The sequence below is a fragment of the Miscanthus floridulus genome, chromosome 11, assembly GCF_019320115.1.
Source record: "Miscanthus floridulus cultivar M001 chromosome 11, ASM1932011v1, whole genome shotgun sequence".
NCBI lineage: Eukaryota > Viridiplantae > Streptophyta > Magnoliopsida > Poales > Poaceae > Miscanthus > Miscanthus floridulus.
The window spans coordinates 71,707,797-71,729,116 of NC_089590.1; the positions used below are offsets into that span (position 1 = coordinate 71,707,797).

A 21,320-nucleotide genomic window follows, 5' to 3' on the forward strand; every position below is an offset into this window, starting at 1 on the left:
AACCACGCACACGTGCTAAGGGCACCGTTGCTAGACCACTCGGCGGCGGCGTGCTCACCTTACGGTGGGCGCGTGCACCGACGAGGGGATCGGCGGCGGCGCCGTCATCTCTGACTGTCATGGTTTTTCAGAGAGAAGGGAGATAGAGAGCAGCATGGCGAAGAGAGAGAGAGAGGCAGGAGAAGAGAATGAGCTCTAGGGTTCGGGGGAGCAGTGGATGGCGTTTTTGTTCTTTCGATCTGGGCAGATAGCCGTCGATCATGATGAACGGCTATGAATGCACGAGCTACTTTCGGCCCAAGCGGGTTGGAAGAATCCTAGCCCAGGCCTAGGTTGCGATGCTGGGCCACGGTAGAGGGCGGGAGCGCACTAGGCCATGCGCACGTGGGTGGGCTGGCGAATGGGCCGTTGGGCCAATTTTCGCTGATAACGCAGAACTGTAGCAAAGCTTCAGTTTTATATTTTTAGAAGCAAATTTTTTGATGATTTTTATCTAGTTTAAATCTCTATCAAAATTTGAACTAATAGGATAATTTTTTGGAGAGTAGATGAGTACAGTAAAATGCTTCTAAAAAGTAGATAAAGAAATTTTCTATGTTTCCGCTGCAAAGTTTAATGTTTATTATCTTCTAATTAAATTTAAACCAACGAATTTAATTTGAAGAGCAGTTATATTTATTCAGTAAATTATGATTATGTTTACCCTCTAATTAAATTAGAACCAACGAAAAAAATTAAATTAAAGGAGTAGTCCGATTTGTTTATGTTAAATTATGGTATTTTTATTTTTTCTGACCAACGTTGATGATAATAATATTATAATGAGTTTAAAGTTGAAGTTTAAATCTCTGATAAATTTTACACCAATATGGTCAATTTTCAGAGAGTAGACAAAGACCAAGAAATGCTTCTGAACTAATAGAATGTATTTTATTATCGTGTTTTCGTTGCAATAAAGTTGATTATCTTCTAATTAAATTCGAACCAACGAAAGAATTTAATTTTAAAGAGTAGTTATATGTCTTTCAAGTTAATTTATGGGTTTTATGTATTAATTCTATTTTCTGCCCAACGGTGATATAGAATTGATGTAGAAGTACCTTGTGTGTTTTAATTTTAATCGAGATCACTCGGCTACAATGCTGGGCTATGTGAATGAAAAGACTTGAGTTAAGCCTGTTCAGGACTGTTTTTGGGTTGTTAGTATACTAATTTTCTGATTAAATTAAAATCAACGGAAAGATTTAATTAGAAAATAAAGTATAAGTGAATGTTTTATGATAAGAGTTACAATAAGTAACATGCATGTCTAATTTGACCAACGTTGGATTAAGCATGCGTGTTTGTATATAGATTTATCCCGCATGGTGAGAAGTTTGGCATAGTACTTATGCTAGTCTATCCTGCATGGCAGGAGAAGTTTTTGTGATGACATATGTTATTGTATCCCGTATAGCGAGAGAAGTTTGGGTAGCTCTTATGCTATCCTAGTATTGACTATGGCACAATAGAAATGTACCTTCATGGTCAATACTAACTAAAGGATAAGAAAAAGATGCAAGGGTGACTTGCAAAAGTACTGCTAATAAAAGATCTCGATAAGTTCTTGAAGTGAAATGAAGAAAGTGTACTCCTATATGGATCAAGAAATAACTTTGTTTGCACGACGTAATCATGTGAATAAAGTAAGTTATAAGTGTCTTCTCGTTCATAGTTTTTCTAAATAGTTCTCAAAATTATGGCAGTAAAGTTTATGCCATATTTCAAGTGGGAGGAATAGTAAGATCAATTAAGAAAGATACTCTTCATTAAGAGTGAGATAAAGATTAATTAAGATGAATATGACCGTCGAAGGAGTACAATGGTCACAATAACGATACCCCTAAGCAAACAACAGCTAAATTCCTAGATTTTTTAAAGTTCCGATAGGAAGATAGAGTAGTCATCATCAAAGATATTAAAGCGGTGTTTAAAGCGCCACATAAGATTTTAATAGATTGAACCTAAATAAAAAATTAGAAGATACACTATCTTTATAAAAGATGGGATGATCTGGGACAACACGGTATGTAGAGACCTATGACTTGAAGAGAAGCGGGACTGTGTGCCAACTTCAGTGATTCAAAACAATAAATTTCTCGATACCTATTGATGTTGTATGACTTATACAACACCTATTGTTGGCTCTTCAAAGAAGATGAATAATGTAAACAAGGATCTTGTAATATAGGAGCCTGTAGAATCAATTACCTCTTGACAATAAAGAGCAGCAACAGACCCACATGAAAGTGCTAGTAGCTAAGGCCCCAGAAGGTCTCAAAGAATTAGTAAACAAATTTTTTGATGACTATGAAGTCTATGTTAGTGATGAAATTCAAATGGATGGTGATCCCACCTCATTTAAAGAAGCCATAAGAAACGTTTACTCGTCTAAATGACAAGAAGCTATGGAAGTTGAAATAAATTCGATGAATGCCAACGATGTTTGGGACTTAGAAGAAATTCCTAATGGAGCTAAAACAGTAGACTATAAATAGGTCTATAAGATAAAATGTGACTCTAAAGGGAATGTGCAAAGATATAAAGCATGAATTGTACCAAAAGGCTTTACGCAAAGAGAATGAATAAATTACGATGAGAGTTTTCTCTCTAGTCTCATGCAAAGATTCTTTATAATCATAATAGTCTTATTAGGATATTATGATTTAGAGTTACACCAGATGGATGTAAAGACAGATATTTCTCAATGGGGATTTGTATAAAAACGTTTACATGGCACAACCCAAAAGTTTTGTCGTGGAAGCAAAAGAACATATGAGATGCCGCCTGTAGAATTCATTTATGGGTTAAAACAAGTCTCTATACAGTAGTATATGAAGTTAATGAAACAAAGAGAAAGTTTGGGGTTTAAAGAAAATGAGAAGGACAATAGCGTTTATGCGAAGTTCAAGAATGAAAAAAATCTTTTTCCGCATCCTGTGTATAGATGATATCCTACTCACTAGTAGTGATGTTAATCTGCCATTGGAGAAGAAGTTCTTGTCATCAAGTTTCAACATGAATGATTTTGGTGAAGCGTCATTAGTTCTAGGAATTAAAATTTACCGAGTTAGAAGAAAAAAGTGGTATTAGGACTATCGCAAAGGCATACTTAGAAAAGATTTTAAAGAAATAAAGTATGCATGCGAGTAAACCTACACTTACTCCTATAGTTAAGCGTAATAGTTTTGGTAACTTTCAGTGTTCTAGAAACCGATACGAGACCGATCAAATGAACATGGTTCCATATGCTTTAGCTGTTAGAAGCTTAATAAATATACACGTAAAAACTTACCCTGATGTTGCTTATGTATCTGGGATATTTTGGCAGAAGTCCTATCTAGATATAGATCACTGGAATGAGGTTAAGAATGTCTTGCAATTTTTGCAAAGTACCATAGGCCTCATGCTGAGTAAAAAAGAACAAGTACTCTCAAATAGTTGTGGGTATAAATGTTAAGTTTTGGTGAGATGTGTAGTAAAATCCACAGTAGTTGCTAACACTCGCAGTTGAAGTATTATTGTGGAAAAGCTCTAATAAAATAGTTGTGGTGTCATCAATGATGCATACCATAGTATAGCTTGTCATGAGGCTTCAGAAATAGGCAAAAGTGGTTAAGGGAATATGTACCTGGATTTAACAATGCTAGTCAACAGCAATAACCATTTTAAGTAGTTAACTTCTAAAACAACAGGTCAAGTGTGCTGTCAAACACATTGACATTAAGTTATATGTTGTAAAGGAGAAAATTCAGAATCATTTTGAAAGCATTGAGCATATAAGTACCAAGCAAGTACTTGCGGATCCGCTTACCAAAGGCTAACCACCCAGTACGTTCAGAGAACACACAGTCGACATGGGTTTATGGAAAAGCCTATGATTTCTAGATACTGAGGGCCTAGTTGAGAATCTGTTTCAAAATATAGAGGTGCATTGTAGCTGTTAATCAAATGACAACTGACCATGATGATGAGGCACGCTCTTTGCACTGACCTGTGATGGAATGGGAAAAAAAATAAAGTAAGTTAAGTTTAAGTCATAAGGTGAGATAGGGGGATAATGTTAGGTAGATCTCCACCAAGTTGGCACAACGACCAATTAGGCCCTTAATCCACGTCCTGATCGGGGGCGTCCAGCCGGTCTCCTGACTGATGGGCCCCAATTACGCAGCGCTATTAATAGGAGGTGGGAGCTGGGGCTCGAGTTACGAGGTTCACCGCAGCCGTCAACGCCCCACCATGTTCTAACCCTAGTTCGATCGTGAGGGTGCGCTATGATCGACGGGAAGCCGCACCGCCTCCACCGCTGCCTCCAGGCCGCGCCTGCACTCCTACCTTCTTCGAGACTCTAGCGGGCGTGTCAAGTTACTGCTACTTCCTCGCCGGCACCATAGCCGTGACGTCACTAGACGAGGTACATCATCAAGTTCCCAGTCTAAGTTAAGTATTTACTAGCTAGATCTGCACGTGTAGGTCCTTCAAATCCTATCACACGCGTCCGCTCCCCGTATCATCTGCGCGGCCGGCCGGTTCTGACGCGACAACGTTAATCCTGCAGATTTGGAGCCGATCCGCACACTGCACTGTCTCCTCCACACAATCAAGCCCTGTTGCTAGGAGTCGATTCTCTACTCTGATGATTGACTGCATACAAGTATGATGCGACATTTCTGGGGTTTTTTTTTAATTGTGTACCTTTTGCTTTGGGATAATGCACTAGGCCTAGTATTAACTAGCAAAAAGGAGTGAATAATATTTTAGTTTTGCAATGGTGATACAATTGGAAATTTGCCGCTAACGTTTGCCCCTTGGTTATGACTGCCACTGAGTGAATGAGACGCTGGTTATGGGTCCAGTACTCCAATGGTAAATTTGAGAATCCCAACATTTACGGTTGCAATGTTAAGGGGGGATCCATTCATGATGTATCAGTACTACGCTAAATTACATAAGGTAAAACTAGGTGGGAAAAACAGAGTTCTGCGGAACATGTGGTTTACAATCCATTTTCTATGATGAGGTACACAAATTGTCAGCATAGATCATAAGCATGTTAGGCTTATTAAGGAAAGAAATGAAGAATCAACTTAGTGACTAGAAGTTGTTATAGTACTCAGTATTCGCAGACTCGCAGTTACAAACAGCTGCAATACTTATTATCCCGTTGATGTTTCAGCTTCATTATGGGTTCATTTGTTCATGGGGGTTGCATGTTTTAGCACAGGGCCCTCGGACCAAGCTGACTTCAATTGGGATGCTCTTGGGTTTCAACTGGCCCCAACGGACTTCATGTATTTAATGAGCTGTTCTTCAGATGGGGTGTTCATGAATGGTAAATTGGTGCCATATGGGCCAATTGAGCTGAATCCAGCAGCCGCAGTGTTGAATTATGGTCAGGTTTGACAACTCTGCATATCAGTTCAAGAACCATTGTCCTTTTTCAACATTATGTTGATACGCTCTAATATGGTTATGAAACTTCTGTAGGGATTGCTTGAAGGTCTACGAGCACATAGAAAAGTGGATGGATCAATCCTTTTCCGTCCACATGAAAATGCACTGCGGATGAAAATTGGTGCAGAGCGGTTATGCATGCCTGCACCAAGTGTAGAGCAATTCCTAGAAGCTGTGAAGCTAACTGTTCTGGCAAACAAGCATTGGGTGAGGACGTTGGACATCTCTTGTTGAATAACTATATGTGATGCATCTCTCATGTCTCACCCATCATGTTCTCCATTACAGGTGCCGCCTTTTGGTAAAGGTTCTTTGTATATCAGACCACAGGTAATTGGAAGTGGGGCTATCCTTGGTGTGGCACCTGCCCCACAGTACACATTTATAGTGTATGTTTGCCCAGTTGGGCATTATTTCAAGGTCAGTGATCTTATCTTGTTTCTTTTCTACTTACAATTGGTGTTGTATTTTACTAGATTTGTAAGAACTGTCTTGTTTACTTTCAGGATGGTCTATCTCCAATCAGCTTGTTAACCGAGGAAGAATACCACCATGCTGCACCTGGTGGAACTGGTGATATAAGGCCCCATTCGCTTCGCTGAAAAAACAAGCTGAAACACTGTTCCGGCTGATTTGTTGTGAGATAAAACACTATTATGGCTGAAAAGACAAGCCAAAAAGTACGAATTATAAGACAAACGAACAGGGCCTATAGAGAATTATGCCTCGTAATGCGCAAATGTGATTTTTCAAAGCGTTCTCCTGGTTCCTCATTTTACTTAAATTTTAGTACCCTAGAACAGGGTTAAGAAAACCAGTGTTTTTCTTATAAAGAAATCTGATAATGAACATCATCTCTTCAGGTTGCTGTGTTTTGAATCTGAAACACATTTGGAATTTTAAAACCTTTTTTAGCCCATTTAAATCCAGTTTTTTGCTATAAACTTGAACCTAGAGAGCTAGTTCAAGAACACTGTCCTAGATGACACATTTTGATTTTGGTTTTCTACATATGATTTGGCTTTCCACTGTTTGTCCTATTTATTTATGTTTGCCTCAACCCTCAATTTATATAATGCTAGCGCTGTGCTGTTTAATGCAACCTTCTTGACATTAATTAGGTTTCCCTTGTGTATATAAATGTATAACTTGGTTTCTCTGGTTATAGGATACACATATAACAAATAAACTTGTATTGCGTAATGCAACCTTTCGTCTTGAGAAACATTAGCACATTTATGTGCGGTTCTTGATAAGTGATGCACGTGTCCAGGTTGTCAGTGCTCAGAGAAAGGCCATTCTGATGTTCTATACTTAGATCCGATCCATAATAAGTTTGTTGAGGAAGTTTCTTCTTGTAATATATTCATGGTGAAGGTATGTATGCTAAACTTTGTTTAGGTGGCTCATCTTTGCAGCTGCATCTAGGACAATGAGGGCATAAAGCACATTCGACCAATCTCATGATAATATTTTGGAGGGAGTTTAATTGTGGAGTCTTAACAATGAAGTTGCCACTTGATTCTAAGTATATCTGTGTAATTTACTAGTCATGTCTTGGACAATGATACAGTGAGCATTTTGGTGGTGTTCTGTGAGCAAATTGGAAAACGTCCTATGCATACTATCCTCAACAGTTAGCACTCTATTAAGTTGTCTACAATAATTAAATAAATTAGCATAGTTGGAAGATCAGCCCGCCCCCGCGTCGCCCCCACGCAGGCGACACAGGCGGCGACCCAAACCCTAGCGCCTCTCTTCATTCCCTCCCTCTCCAGCCGTGCCATCGCCGGAGCGGGCCGCCGGCATGGCCGTGCGGCTTGCCGGGAGGGCGGCGGCGAGGCTCTTCTTCACGGTGGAAGCTACAACGGTCGAGGACAAGCTCGCGTGCGGCTTCCTGGGGCTCGGTGAGGTGACTGAGGCTGGTGGCGGCGCCGGCATCTTCGGCGGTGGTCTCCTCGCTTCGGCGACCGGATCCGCGTGGATCTCCGACGGGCAGCGCCTGGGCGGGCGCTGGGAGACGGTGGCGGCGGCTCCTATCTAGGCACCGCATTGTCGCCGGATCCACGGGGTTTGGTGCCCGTGGTGCGGGCCGCTGCGCCCAGGGGCGCGCATGGTGGCGGCTGTGTCGTCCTAGGGCAGGCCTCCTCCTCTTCCTCGCGCTCGGTAGTGTCGGCGGCGTGCGCTGTAGCGGGGCGGTGGGGCGTGCCCTCGCGCGAGCCACGTGGGGCTCGGTGGGGCAACCTGCTACGGCTGCGGCGGCGCTGGCTAGTGCCTGTGCAGGCGCCGGGCGGTGGCGGGGGCTCCTTTTTCCTCCCCGCTTCCCCCCTCCCTCCTCGACCTTGCGTGGAGGCGGCGGCGACTGCTGGGGTCACTGGGTCTAGCGCCACGGCCACATCCGATGCCCCTGGGGTAGGGGGCGGCGTCCGTGGTGGGGCATGTGCCTGACAGTGGCTGGCGGAGGTCGACAGCGTCGACGGCGGGTGCTTGAGCTGGCGACGGCTTCGGCGTGCGACAGGGTGACGCGCGTGGCACGGTAAGTCTAGTTCTGTATGTCGCCCGATCGGAGGGGGTGGCGGCCGACGCAGCTATGCGGCTGCTGTGAGCAGTTGGCGCATCGATGCCCCTCTAGAGAAGCTTCTGTGGGATGGCAGTGACGACAACGGTGGCGACAGGCTACGGTCCAGCATCTTGGCTAGGCGCATGTGCTAGGGGCACCTCAGGCGAAAGCCTTGGCGACGGCGACGCCTGTGGGCACTGTTTTCCTTGTTGGGGGCGTTGTGTTTTTGTGCCCCCAACCATGTCTTCCACGGGTGAAAACCCAGCCCATTCCTGGACAAGCGACGGCGACGCAATCGGCGTCGTAACCTTCCTGAAGGCGTCGCTGTGGAATTTCGTCTCGGCCGTGATGTCTCATTCGGCGGATGTCCTCCGTCTCTCGGTGCTCGGTTGATGCGAGACGGCGAGTTCCGCATCGTGAAGTCGGAGCTGCTGCATCAGGGGATGTAGCTCGGCAACGATGACGCATGTCGAACCCTCCTTCTCCGACGGCTGGGTTCTCAGCTTTAGAGGCTCGGCAATCGCCGTGGGCGAGGCGTGGGATCGTGGCAGGAAGTCGGAGCTGCTCTTCGTGGAGCCGTTGAGCTCGGCAACGATGACCTGTTGTAGCCTCCTGCTTCGGGCCCGTTGGTCTGACATCTTAGGATGGGTCGTCGGTGTTTTGCCATGGGAAGTCGGAGCTGCTGGCTGCTTTGCAACTATGCTCGGCAACGATGACTCATGGTAGTGTGTACTCTGTCGCGTTGCGTGGGTGGGTAACCTATCGTGGTGTTTGGCGCCACGCTTGGCTACCTTTACTTGTATATAAACTTCATTCGTCTTAATTGAAAAACAGAGCTCCTGCCATTGTTTCAAAAAAAATTAGCTATCAGTTCAGAATTTCTACAAAATGCATAGATGGTATTAGAGCTGTCATCACTTTTTCCTGGCAGGACAATGTTATTTCTACTCCACTGTTAACGGGAACAATTCTTCCTGGAGTCACAAGGAGAAGTGTGATTGAAATTTATCAAAATCTTGGATTTCAGGTAACTCAACAGGCATAGGCATCCTTCTGCTCATGCTGAATTTGTATTGATGGCATTTGACATCTAAAAGTCTTTTCCTTTTTCTCTCACTGTTTGTTACAAATATTTTTCAGGTTGAGGAGCGTCCAATCACAATAGATGAACTGCTTGGGGCTGATGAAGTCTTTTGTACAGGAACAGCTGTTGTAGTGTCACCTGTTGGGAGCATCACTTACCGTGAAAGAAGGTAAGTACTTCAGCCAACTAGTTTTGCAGTAGTTGTGCTATTTGAGTGTACGAGGAAATGCTGACACTCCACTTAAGTACTAGTCTGAGTTATAAGTGCCTACAAGCAACATTTGAAGAGACACAAGAGCATTATGGACCTTCATTTTCACTAAATAGTTGGTACAGACATATGTGTTCTAATTATCTGACCACTATGGTTATCGTTGATCCGTTTTCATATAAAAACCTAGTTGCTAGCCTAATTCAACACTAAAGAAAAAGTGTTAGCTCTGAACCGGCGTTCCTGACGCCTGGCGAGCTCGCGATGACAATCGCAGGAACACATAAACACTCAAACTCAAGAACGCTTGGAACTCAGATTTGGTGCTGCCCAAAAACCACAGCGTTTTCTGATCTTCGTTTCTCCTTTTTATTGTGCAATACAAAGAGCAAAGCTCTGGGTGTCTGGCCGCACACCACGCTCACGACGTGTCCATCTCCACGTCCGCGATGTTCATCCAGAACCAATCGCCCAGGTATGTGCGTGAGCTATTCTCGCTGTCACTACCTCCTATGTGCACGGCGACCACAAATCAGTGCTCGTGCGCATGCAGAACTAACTGAATGACAAAGCAATTAACTGAACTAAGTGAATCCTATGAACAAGAGTTACTAACAAATCTCCTCCTAAGTCTTGTTCATGGTCTGTACATCAATGACGCTGATTTTGGAGCGCAGTTCACAGAACTTTTCTCGCCTCAATGCATTTGTTAGAATGTCTGCAAGCTCTTCAACTGTCCCAACGGACTCAAGCTTCACCCTGTTCTCCTCGACACATTCCCATATATAATGGTACCTCACGTCTATATGCTTACTACGGTCATGGAAAACTGGGTTCTTACTCAGCTGAATTGCAGACTCGCTGTCGATCTTCAGTGTGATGGCCCTGCTCTTCTCGCCTTTGAACTCAGCAAGAAGTCAAGCCAACCAAACACCCTGGCAGGCTGCAGTAGTGGCTGCGATGTATTCTGCTTCGCAGGAAGATAAGGCCACCACTTTTTGCTTCTGGGACTGCCATGTGATGATGCTAGAGCTGAGGAAGAAGAGAACTCCTATGGTGCTTTTCCTTGCATCAACATCACCGGCCAGATCACTGTCGCTGTAGCCAGTGAGTTGTGCCTCCTTCCCCTTATGGCAGAACCGTCCGAAATAGCATACTTACGGAGGCGTTCGTCTTCCACCAGACACTAAGCACCCCGAAAGCAAGCTACAGCGAGCAGTATCCGTCGGGCACACCCCGAGGGAGAACCCAAAAGATTCACATTTTTCCAAAGGATCCAATAATAAGAATGAGTTACAATACAAGTCCATTTTATACATCAGAGTTTCTTAAAAAGTATATTATTACAATATCAAATACTAGAGTGCGGAATGATAATCAGCGGAATTTAAAAATATACATCTAGCGATAGGGACGAGGATTCTGTCTGAGCCCACCAGAAGGATCCTCCAATCAAGGTACTTCTCAAGCATCACCTGCAACAGGGGTAAACAAACACTAAGTACACAATATACTCGCAAGACTTATCCGACTAGTGGGAATAATTTTCTGACTCCAAAGAATATGATAGGCTTTATGGTTTGCTGGTTTTCTTTAGCAGAAAGCAACACTAGTAGTGAGTCCTTATTGATGTCTTATTATTAGCCGTATTAAGTTATCATCTAGCCAGTCTATATAAGCACATGTTCTATTTTCAAGCAAAAGTTGAGCAATCAGTTCTATTCTTCTCCTTTCAACTTTCAGTTCTTACTACGGTGCTAAATCGCAGACAAGCCGTACTAGATTTTCCGACGATTCGCGAATCAATGTGCTCAGCTAGGTGCCCCGAAACACACGACTCGCTTGTACCCCAGGCACAAGCAGGACTAACCCATCACTCTCCTGTCCCGGATGTCTAGGTTCTCGTCCAAACTTGGAATCTAAGCCCCCACTCCTGAGTCCCAGATTCTATGTGGTGCAAGGACCTCCACCATCCCTGTCTCCAATCAGGCGATCCGAAAAGAGCCGGATCCACGACAAGAGAGCAACAAGTCTTCCCCACGCCTATACCCAAGTATGCGCTAGGGATAATAAATATGTGACTTGCCTAGAGTCATATGCAACGACCGGTCCTTAATCGACACGGACAGGGAAAAGTGTAACCAAGTCATGCCCTGTTGGCCACAGGACACAACCCCTTACACCCACCAGTACCCAATCTATATCCCTGTCCGGTCACCATTTTTCTTTCCACCATTTTATCATGAGTGTTCATATTTTATTATCTATTTGCGAGTAACGGCATGTTACTCACGCTATCGGTATCCTGAGCATAGCAGCTACTCGGCCTGTACTAGTAGGACTCATGGGTAAGTATGTTTATACAGGTAGTTTCTATAAAATGCCTGTAATTTAAATGCACATCACACACACACACACACACACACATATATATATATATATATATATATATATATATATATATATAGTGATCATAAAAATATGGGTTATGCTCCGGGGCTTGCTTTGGGCAGGCGTCGGGTCAGCAGGGTCAGTACCAACAGGCTTCTGGGCTTCCTCTAGCACGAGGATCTCCTCCTCCTACTCCTCGATCACCTCGTCGTACTCTGGCTCGCCGACGAGCACGAAGTCTACCAGCTCGTGATCTACATGCATGAAATGACGATGCAATGCTTAGGAATATAACAACAGCAACTCTTAAAATAACAGTACATCGATTTAACTACTAAGCTAGTGCTACCGACCACGGTGCTAAGCTATATGATAATAAGTTTGAAATATGACATTCATTATTATTATAGCAACTACAGATATTCTTACTCCAAATGCTAATTTACGCTATATACGATAAAGCAATGGTAATAACTATTTTATTTAGCAACTCGTTCTAAGGCTACAAAATTTACAGCAAGTACATAATATCTTAGGAAACCTACTGTAAAATTTTCAAAGCTAAAACTATTACCGATTTTCCACAAGAATTCCTACAAATATTAATCTACATAATACTAAGCTTTCTAATTAGAATTTATGAGCCTATGATCATAACAGCTAACTGTGAACTAACTACACTAACAGATAGATGGTATTTTTGTGAACCTAACAAACTTAGTTTCACTATTTTTGGATAACTACACAATTTATTATAATTTATCAAAGTTCAGCTAAAAACTATATTGAATAAACATTTATAATCTACTGGAAATTTGATAAACTCAATCCCCAGCGTGGCCCAACCCGCACGCGGCTCGGCCCAGCAAGCGGCAGGCACGCGTGATGCGAGCGCGCAGACACGGCCTAGCGTGGCAGCGTGGCCTAGCAGCGGCAGCGCGGCCCAGTAGCGGCGGGCGTGCGCGAGTAGCTCGAGCGCGCGGGCGTGGACGTAAACGCGCGCGGCAGGTCGGCCCATGGCGGGGCGCGGCGCTAGCGCGAGCTGGCCCAGGCAGCCAGGCATGGATGCAAGCATGGCGAGCATGGGAAGCTATCCCAGGTGGCTGCGGCTCGGCTGCGTATTTTAGTGTATTCACCGAATTATTTTTCTACAAGAAAATGGCCCTAAAACACGTGTGACGTAGGAATGACGTCATGGTGACGTCAACAAGCTAATAACAGCAGCAACACATCGCCGGCTGCTCTGCTCGGGCATAGTTCCGTCGGCCGTGGAGAGGACGCTGTAGGGCGGTAGAGCTTCGAAAGAGGTGAGCAAGGCAATAAGCAGCTGGAGGAGAGGCTAGCAGTGCACTAAATTGGAATGACAAGCTCTGGTTCCGTGCCTTGTGGACGGCACAGACCACCCTGGTCTTATGGAGCAGGCGGAGCGGTGATTTCAATTTGAAGCTTTGTGCGGCGGTCTGTGCAGCGAGGTGGGGATGGTTGCATGGCCAGCTACCTAGCGGAGCCGAGGATGCGACAAATTTGATTAAAGTGCTGCGGTCACTGTGAATTGAAGGAAGGAGGTCCCACCGGTCATGACGACAGCGGAGACAGGGGCTTTGGCACGGCTTGGCTTGGCACACACGGAGCTGTCAACGCCAAGTACCAACGCCCATGAACAACAAGGACAGCGAGGTACACTCTAGGCGGCTGTCCGCACGGCCGACCCGCAAGGCGATGAAGCTCGGGCCTACGTCACCGTGGACAGCACCGGACAAGGAACCAGAGTGTGACACGACGCCGAAGTGACGGTGGCAGCAGGTGGTCGTCCCACGTGAGTGCAGTCGCGGCGAGTCAACGGGACCAGTGCCGGGCGCGGCGATGGGTGGCGTATAGCGCGACTAAGGTACCGCGCGACACGACAGCGAGGCAGAGCTGACAGGACCCGTGCGTAGTGTGCTTGCGTGCGGTGGTAGGCAGCCGAGGCAGTAGTGGTGACCGCGGCCAGCGCAACACCGTTCGAAATAGGTGACGTGCACGGTTTTTAAAGCTATCGCAAAATCCTAACCAATTCTTTTAGACGCAAGAGGGTACGTAAGGTTACCGACCCATGCCACGACATCATGCTACTTAAGCCGATTTCCCTATAAAGCTTGCCAAACATGGCTTCGTCAACGAAACGACTTAAACTTCGAACGGTGTCGCGTCGAATTCCAATCCCGGCCTACTAGTTGTACTAGCTAGCTATCCTCGTCCTCGACCACACCATCATCGACTACGAAGCACGTACCACAAATTTTATTAAAGCTCGCATAAACGTTCTATAACATTTTTATCCGATAACAATTTGCTTAGCATACTAACGATGTAAAGCGACATGAAATGTTACATTTGTTTCACGTTTTGGATAAACATTTCAAGTGCCATATTTGATTTATACTCCAAATTACACACATGTACAAACAAGTATGATGCTCATGCAGTGTTTTAGCAAAACAGTACAATGTAACACCAAGGGTGCTACAAATCTACCCCCTAAAATAAAATCTCGACCCGAGATTTCATGTGCCTAGTGTGAGAAAGAGATAGGGGGTACATTATTGGCGCAACAACTAACTATCGGAGTCGGTGAGAAGGTGAGGGTAATGCTGCAATAGGTAACTCTCTTGTTCCTAAGTGGCTTCAGCCTCTGAATGATTTTGTCACTGCACCTTGTAGAATTTTACCACTCTGTTCCTGGTCACTCTCTCCTTCTCATCCAAGATTTTGGTAGGGTGCTCCACATACGTTAAATCTGGCTGGAGAGGAAGTCCTTCCATTTCCACCGCTTCATCAGGAACCCGCAAACACTTCTTCAGTTGTGATACATGGAACACATTATGTACTGCAGATAGAATATCTAGAAGTTGTATACGGTAAGCAACTAGACTACATTGCTCCAACACCTGATATGGACCCACATATCGAGGGGCTAGCTTGCCATGAATGCCAAATCGATGCACCCCTCTCATAGGAGACACCTTGAGATATACATAATCTCTAGCTGCAAACTCCAAGGGCCTTCTCCGCTTATCAACATAAGCTTTCTGTCGGCTTTGAGCTACCTTCAAGTGCCTCCGAATAATGCTCACTTGATCCCGAGCCACTTGGATGAGCTCAGGCCCAAAGTATCTGTGGTCTCCCACTTCAACCTTGTTGAGTGGCGTCCTACACTTCCTTCCGTATAGAGCTTCAAATGGTGCCATGCGGATGCTTTCCTAATAGCTGTTATTATATGAAAATTCAGCTAACTTCAAACACTTATCCCACTTCTTAGGAAAATAAATGGTACAAGCCCTCAATATATCCTCGAGCACCTGGTTCACCCTTTCAGTTTGACCATCAGTTTCTGGGTGGTATGCTGAGCTTCTAAGAAGATGAGTACCCAGACAGTGCTGCAGTTGCTCCAAAAAACGAGAGACAAAAACTGACCCTCTATAAGAAACGATAGTAAGAGGAACTCCATGTAGGTTCACAATCTGATTGAAATATATCTCAGCATACTTCTTAGCAGTATATTTAGTGTCCACTAGGATAAAGTGAGCAGACTTGGTGAGACGATCCACAATGACCCAGATAGAATTGTAGCCTCTGGACGTGCAGGGTAAACCCACAATGAAATCCATGGAAATATCCTCCCATTTCCAAATAGGAATGGACAAGGGTTACAGATATCCAGGGGTACGCATATGATCTGCTTTAACCCTGCCACAAGTGTCACACTCCGCGACATGCCGGGTGATGTCCTGCTTTATGTTAGACCACCAGTACAAGTGGCGTAGATCATGATACATCTTGTTACTGCCAGGATGAATAGACAACTTTGAATGGTGAGCTTCATTCAAAATTTTTCTTTTTAGCTCTTCATTGGATGGAACCACCAGTCTATCCTTGTATCTCACCACCCCCTGCTCATCAATGCTAAAGTGAGGGCCATAACTTTCAGCCATCAATTTCCCGATGTGAGGAATCTCTTCGAGGTCTTCCTTCTGTTCCTGAATAATCTGCTCCAGCAATTCTGAGGTCAATGCAATATGAGCTAGCGCCTCTATGTGGTTGAGAGACAAAGGTATTTCCTCAACCTGATGTGACTTATGGCTCAAAGCAGCTGCAACAACATTGGCCTTTCCTGGATGATAATGGACTTCCAAATTATAATCTTTTATCAACTCTAACCATCTCCTTTGCCTCATGTTCAGCTCAGACTGAGTAAAAATATACTTGAGGCTCTTGTGATTAGTGAAAATATTTACTTTGTTGCCCAACAGATAGTGCCTCCAAATCTTTAGAGCGTGGACCACAACGGCCAGCTCTAAGTCATGAGTGGGGTAATTCACCTCGTGCTTCTTCAGTTGGCGCGAAGCATAAGCTATCACACGCCCATCTTGCATAAGCACACACCCTAACCCCATCTTCGAGGCATCACAGTATACATCAAAGGGCCTATCAATATCTAGTTGAGCCAACACAGGAGCAGTGGTCAGAAAAGTCTTCTGAGATTGAAAAGCTTCTTCACAAGCTGGGCTCTAATCAAACTTAGCTTCTTTCTGGAGTAGCTTGGTCATGGGCTGGGCTATCTTGGAGAAAATAGGAATGAAACACCGATAGTACCCAGCTAGACCTAGGAACTGACGAATTTGATGCACAGATTTAGGAGACTTCCAATCCAATACATCTTGCACCTTGCTGAGATCTACAGAAACGCCTTCAGGTGTCAACACATGCCCTAAAAACTGCACTCGATCTAACCAAAACTCGCACTTGCTGAATTTAGCATACAGCTTATGCTCCCTTAGTCGAGTCAGTACTATCCGAAGGTGTCGGGCATGCTCTTCATCATTTTTGGAATAGATCAGGATGTCATCAATGAAAACCACCACAAACTTATCTAGCTCCGGCATGAAAACTGAATTCATTAGGTACATAAAGAAGACAGGAGCATTAGTGAGACTAGAAGACATCACTAGGTACTCATATAGCCCATACCTAGTAGAGAAAGCTGTCTTTGATATATCATGTGGCCTGATCTTGATCTGATGATAGCCTGATCGGAGATCTATCTTCGAGAACACCTTAGCACCAGCTAATTGGTCGAACAAAGTATCTATACGGGGCAAATGATACTTGTTCTTAATGGTTACCACATTAAGGGGGTGGTAATTCACACACATCCACAAGGGACCATCCTTCTTCTTCACAAAAATAGCCGGGCAACCCCATGGTGAAGAACTAGGACGAATGAAACATTTGTCCATTAACTCTTCCAGCTGCTTCTTCATTTCAGCTAATTCTCTTGGAGCCATGCAGTACGGGCGTATAGTGATGGGAGTAGTACTAGGCTCAAGCTCAATAGAGAATTCTACCTCATGGTCCGGTGGTAACCCAGAAAGATTTTTAGGGAAAACATTCGGGAACTCACATACTACCGGAATGGAGGTAAGATCAGGAGCGGCTTCAGCATGGGAAGCAACAGGTAAGACTAGATCTAAGGGTACAATAAGAGATATCCTATCCTTAGAAGAAGGAAGCCGTAACTCCACACTTCTCCGCTGCATATCCAATACTACCTGATACACCCACAATTAGTTCATCCCAAGAATAACATCAATGCCTTGCCCAGGCATGACTATAAATTGTAGACGGTAAGTGTGGGTGGCTAATACCAAACTTATTGTATTCATGCGGGTATTGATGAACAATTGTGAACCCACACTATGGATCTTATAGGCATATGGTATAGCCATAAGTGGTAAGTTGTGCCGCTCTACAAACCCCATGCTCATAAAGGAATGTGGTGCACTAGAATCGAACAACACCAAAGCTAGATGGGAGTCGATGGTAAACATATCAGCCATCATCGGCTACTACAGCAAAACCTACGCAGCATCTGTGAAGTGCACCTGGCCAGACCTGTTGGGCACTTTCTTCTTAATGATGGTCCTCTTGACAAGCCTAGAATTTACGGACGGTTGAGCTGACTAAGCTGGTTGGTTCTAGGGATAGGCCCGGGCATAGTGGCCATCCTTGCCACACTTGAAGCAAGCTCCTAGCCTGTTCCCAAACCCTTGATGAGGTGGGACCTACTATCCCTAAGACTGCTGCGGCTACACCTGCTGCGGTGGTGCACGGTACTGTGTAGAGGAAGCTTGCGAAGTCTGCTGGGGTTGCCGAAATAAAGGCTCACCGGATGGTTGATAGGGCCCCCACCGGACAACCAGTATCTTCTGTGTGTGAGGGTGGCTAGAGGATCTAGCTGCCACCTGCTTTCTCTTCCAATCAGCCTGAGACTCCTGCTGAAAACCCTCCATAGCAACGGCGGCGTTCATCAGAGCCCCAAAGGTCAGATAGTTCGCCGTGTAGAGCTTTTCCTGAAGGAGGGGAGCTAGACCATGAAAGAAGCGTTCCCTCTTCTTGTCAACAGTATCCACCTGACTGCCAGCATACTGAGCCAAGTGATTAAACTTGTTCACATATTCCATCACCGTCCTGTTCCCCTGGCGCGGCTCTAGGAACTCAGTCACCTTCTGGTTGATGACACCAGTAGGGATAAAGAACTCTCGGAATGTGGTGGAGAACTCCAGCCATGTTGCCAAATGATCCAGCTGTTCCATGGCCTGGAAGGTGTCCCACCATGCACCTACGAACCCCAAAAGCTGCTGCGCTGCAAAGCGCACCTTCTGCTCGTTGGCCACTCCGAGGAGTCAAAACTTTTGTTCCATAGTGCGAAGCCAGTGCTCCGCCTCCAGAGGCTCATTAGATGGGGTGAAAGTGGGTGGGTAAGTCTTGAAGAAGTCCTAGTAGGAGGACGGTCCTTCAGGATGGCGGGCACCACCCCCATTCCCGCCGTTGCCATGTGGCCTCCATGAGCGAGGCCCACGATAGCCTGTGCCATAATGTCCATGGCACGAGCTGTTTCCTAGCGAGCAGCAGCTGACTCCTGGCGCGCAGCCAACAGCTCCACCATTATCTCTGTGGGAGTCATCGGTAGAGGCGGTGGCAACAACGGGAAAGGATGAGGAGCCAGAGGTGGAACCTCCTGACCTCCCCCACTGGCACGCTCAATGGCCTAGCCACTGTCACCTTGGCCCTCATGGGCCACCCCAAAACTGGTGCTCCCACGTCCAGACCTTAGATTCATCTATAAGAGAGATGAACCATCCATTAGAACACCCTTCCCGATCAGAACCAAGGAATCAGAGGGATGACAGCACATTTATTAAAGCATTTTGTTAGTTAGTCCTATCAATTTACTAATTCAATTATACGTGAAGGGGGATTTTAGTTGAAGTAAGATGCTATAATCATGATGCATGCTTCGACCTATACGTTCACCCAAGCCGGAATATAGCGGCATTCGTAAAATTTTTGACACATCGCACACTCACTTTCTGTATACTAAGCGATTTCTTACGCAATGTAAGTCAGTGTACCTGTAGAGATTGATTAGATAAAACCAGTGCCGCTATCCTAGATAGACCATATTGCTAGGGCTTATACTTATTTACCTAATATAATCACATCCTACTTTTCGCAAAACTTTTGTTGATCAAATTTTTAAGTTTTTTGAAAAAGGGTGATGAACTCGTAACCATTATTGGCTCTGGTACCAACAATGGCAGAACCGCCCAAAATAGCATACCTACGGAGGCGCTCGTCTTCCACCAGACACTAAGCACCCCGAAAGCAAGCTACATCGAGCGGTGTTCGTCGGGCACACCCTGAAGGAGAACCCGAAAGATCCACATTTTCCCCAAGGATCCAATAATGGGAATGAGTTATAATAGAAGTCCATTTTATACATTAGAGTTTCTTAAAAAGTACATTATTACAATACCAAATACTAGAGTGTAGAATGATAAACAGCGGAATTTAAAAATATACATCTAGCGATAGGGACGAGGATTCCGTCTGAGCCCACCAGAAGGATCCTCCACACAAGGTACTTCTCAAGCATCACCTGCAACAGGGGTAAATAAACCCTGAGTACATAATATACTCACAAGACTTATCCAACTAGTGGGAATAATTTTTCGACTCCAAGGAATATGATAGGCTTTATGGTTTGCTGGTTTTCTTTAGCAGAAAGCAACACTAGTAGTAAGTCCTTATTGATGTCTTATTATTAGCCGTATTAAGTTATCATCTAGCCAGTCTATATAAGCACCTGTTCTATTTTCAAGCAAGAGTTGAGCAATCAGTTCCATTCTTCTCCTTTCAACTTTCAGTTCTTACTATGGTGCTAAACCCTAGACAAGCCGTACCGGATTTCTTGACGATTCACGAATCAATGTGCCCAGCTGGGTGTCCTGAAACACACGACCCGCTTGTACCCCAGGCATAAGCAGGACTAACCAATCACTCTCCTATCCCGAGAGTCTAAGTCCTCGTCCAAACATGGACTCCAAGCCCCCACTCCTGAGTCCCAGACTCCGTGTGGTGTAAGGACCTCCACCATCCCCACCTCTAATCAATCGGTCCGGAAAGAGCTAGATCAACGATAAGAGAGCAACAAGTCTTCCCTACGCCCATACCCAAGTATGCGTCGCTAGGGACAATAAATCTGTGACTTGCCTAGAGTCATATGCAACGACCGGTCCTTAATCGACACGGATAGGGAAAAGTGTAACCAAGTCATGCCATGTTAGCCGCAGAACACAACCCCTTACACCCACCAGTACCCAATCCATATCCCTGTCCGGTCACTATTTTTCTCCACTATTTTATCATGAGTGTTCATATTTTATTATCTATTTGCGAGTAACGGTAGGTTACTCACGCTACCGGTATTCTGAGTATAGCAGCTACTCGGCCTGTACTAGTAGGACTCATGGGTAAGTATGTTTATACAGGTAGTTTCCATAAAATGCCTATAACTTAAATGCACATCACATATATATATTCAGTGATCATAAAAATATGGGTTATGTTCCGGGGCTTGCCTTGGGCAGGCACTGGGTCAGCAGGGTCAGCACCAACAGGCTCCTAGGCTTTCTCCTGCACGAGGATATCCTCCTCGTACTCCTCGATCACCTCATCGTACTCCAGCTCGCTGACGGGCACGAAGTCTATCAGCTCGTGATCTACATGAATGAAATAACGATGTAATGCTTAGTAATATAACAACAGCAACTCTTAAAACAACAGTACATCGATTTAACTACTAAGCTAGTGCTACCGACCATGGTGCTAAACTATCTGATAACAAGTTTGAAATATGATATTCATTATTATTATAGCAACTACAGATATTCGTACTCCTAATGCTGATTTACGCTATATACGATAAAGTAAGGGTAATAACTATTTTATTTAGTAACTCGTTCTAAGGCTACAAAATTTACAGTAAGTACATAATATCCTAGGGAACCTACTGTAAAATTTTCAAAGCTAAAACTATTACCGATTTGCTACAAGAATTCCTACAAATATTAATCTACATAATACTAAGTTTTCTAATTAGAATTTATGAGCCTATGATCATAACATCTAACTGTGAACTAACTACACTAACAGATAGATGGTATTTTTGTAAACCTAATAAACTTAGTTTCACTATTTTT

At 44.6% G+C, this 21,320-nt stretch overlaps 1 pseudogene; it reads left to right on the forward strand.

Moving 5' to 3' along the window:
- LOC136492177 (branched-chain-amino-acid aminotransferase 5, chloroplastic-like) overlaps positions 1-21,320 on the forward strand; it is a 32,745-nt pseudogene that overhangs the window by 3,218 nt on the left and 8,207 nt on the right.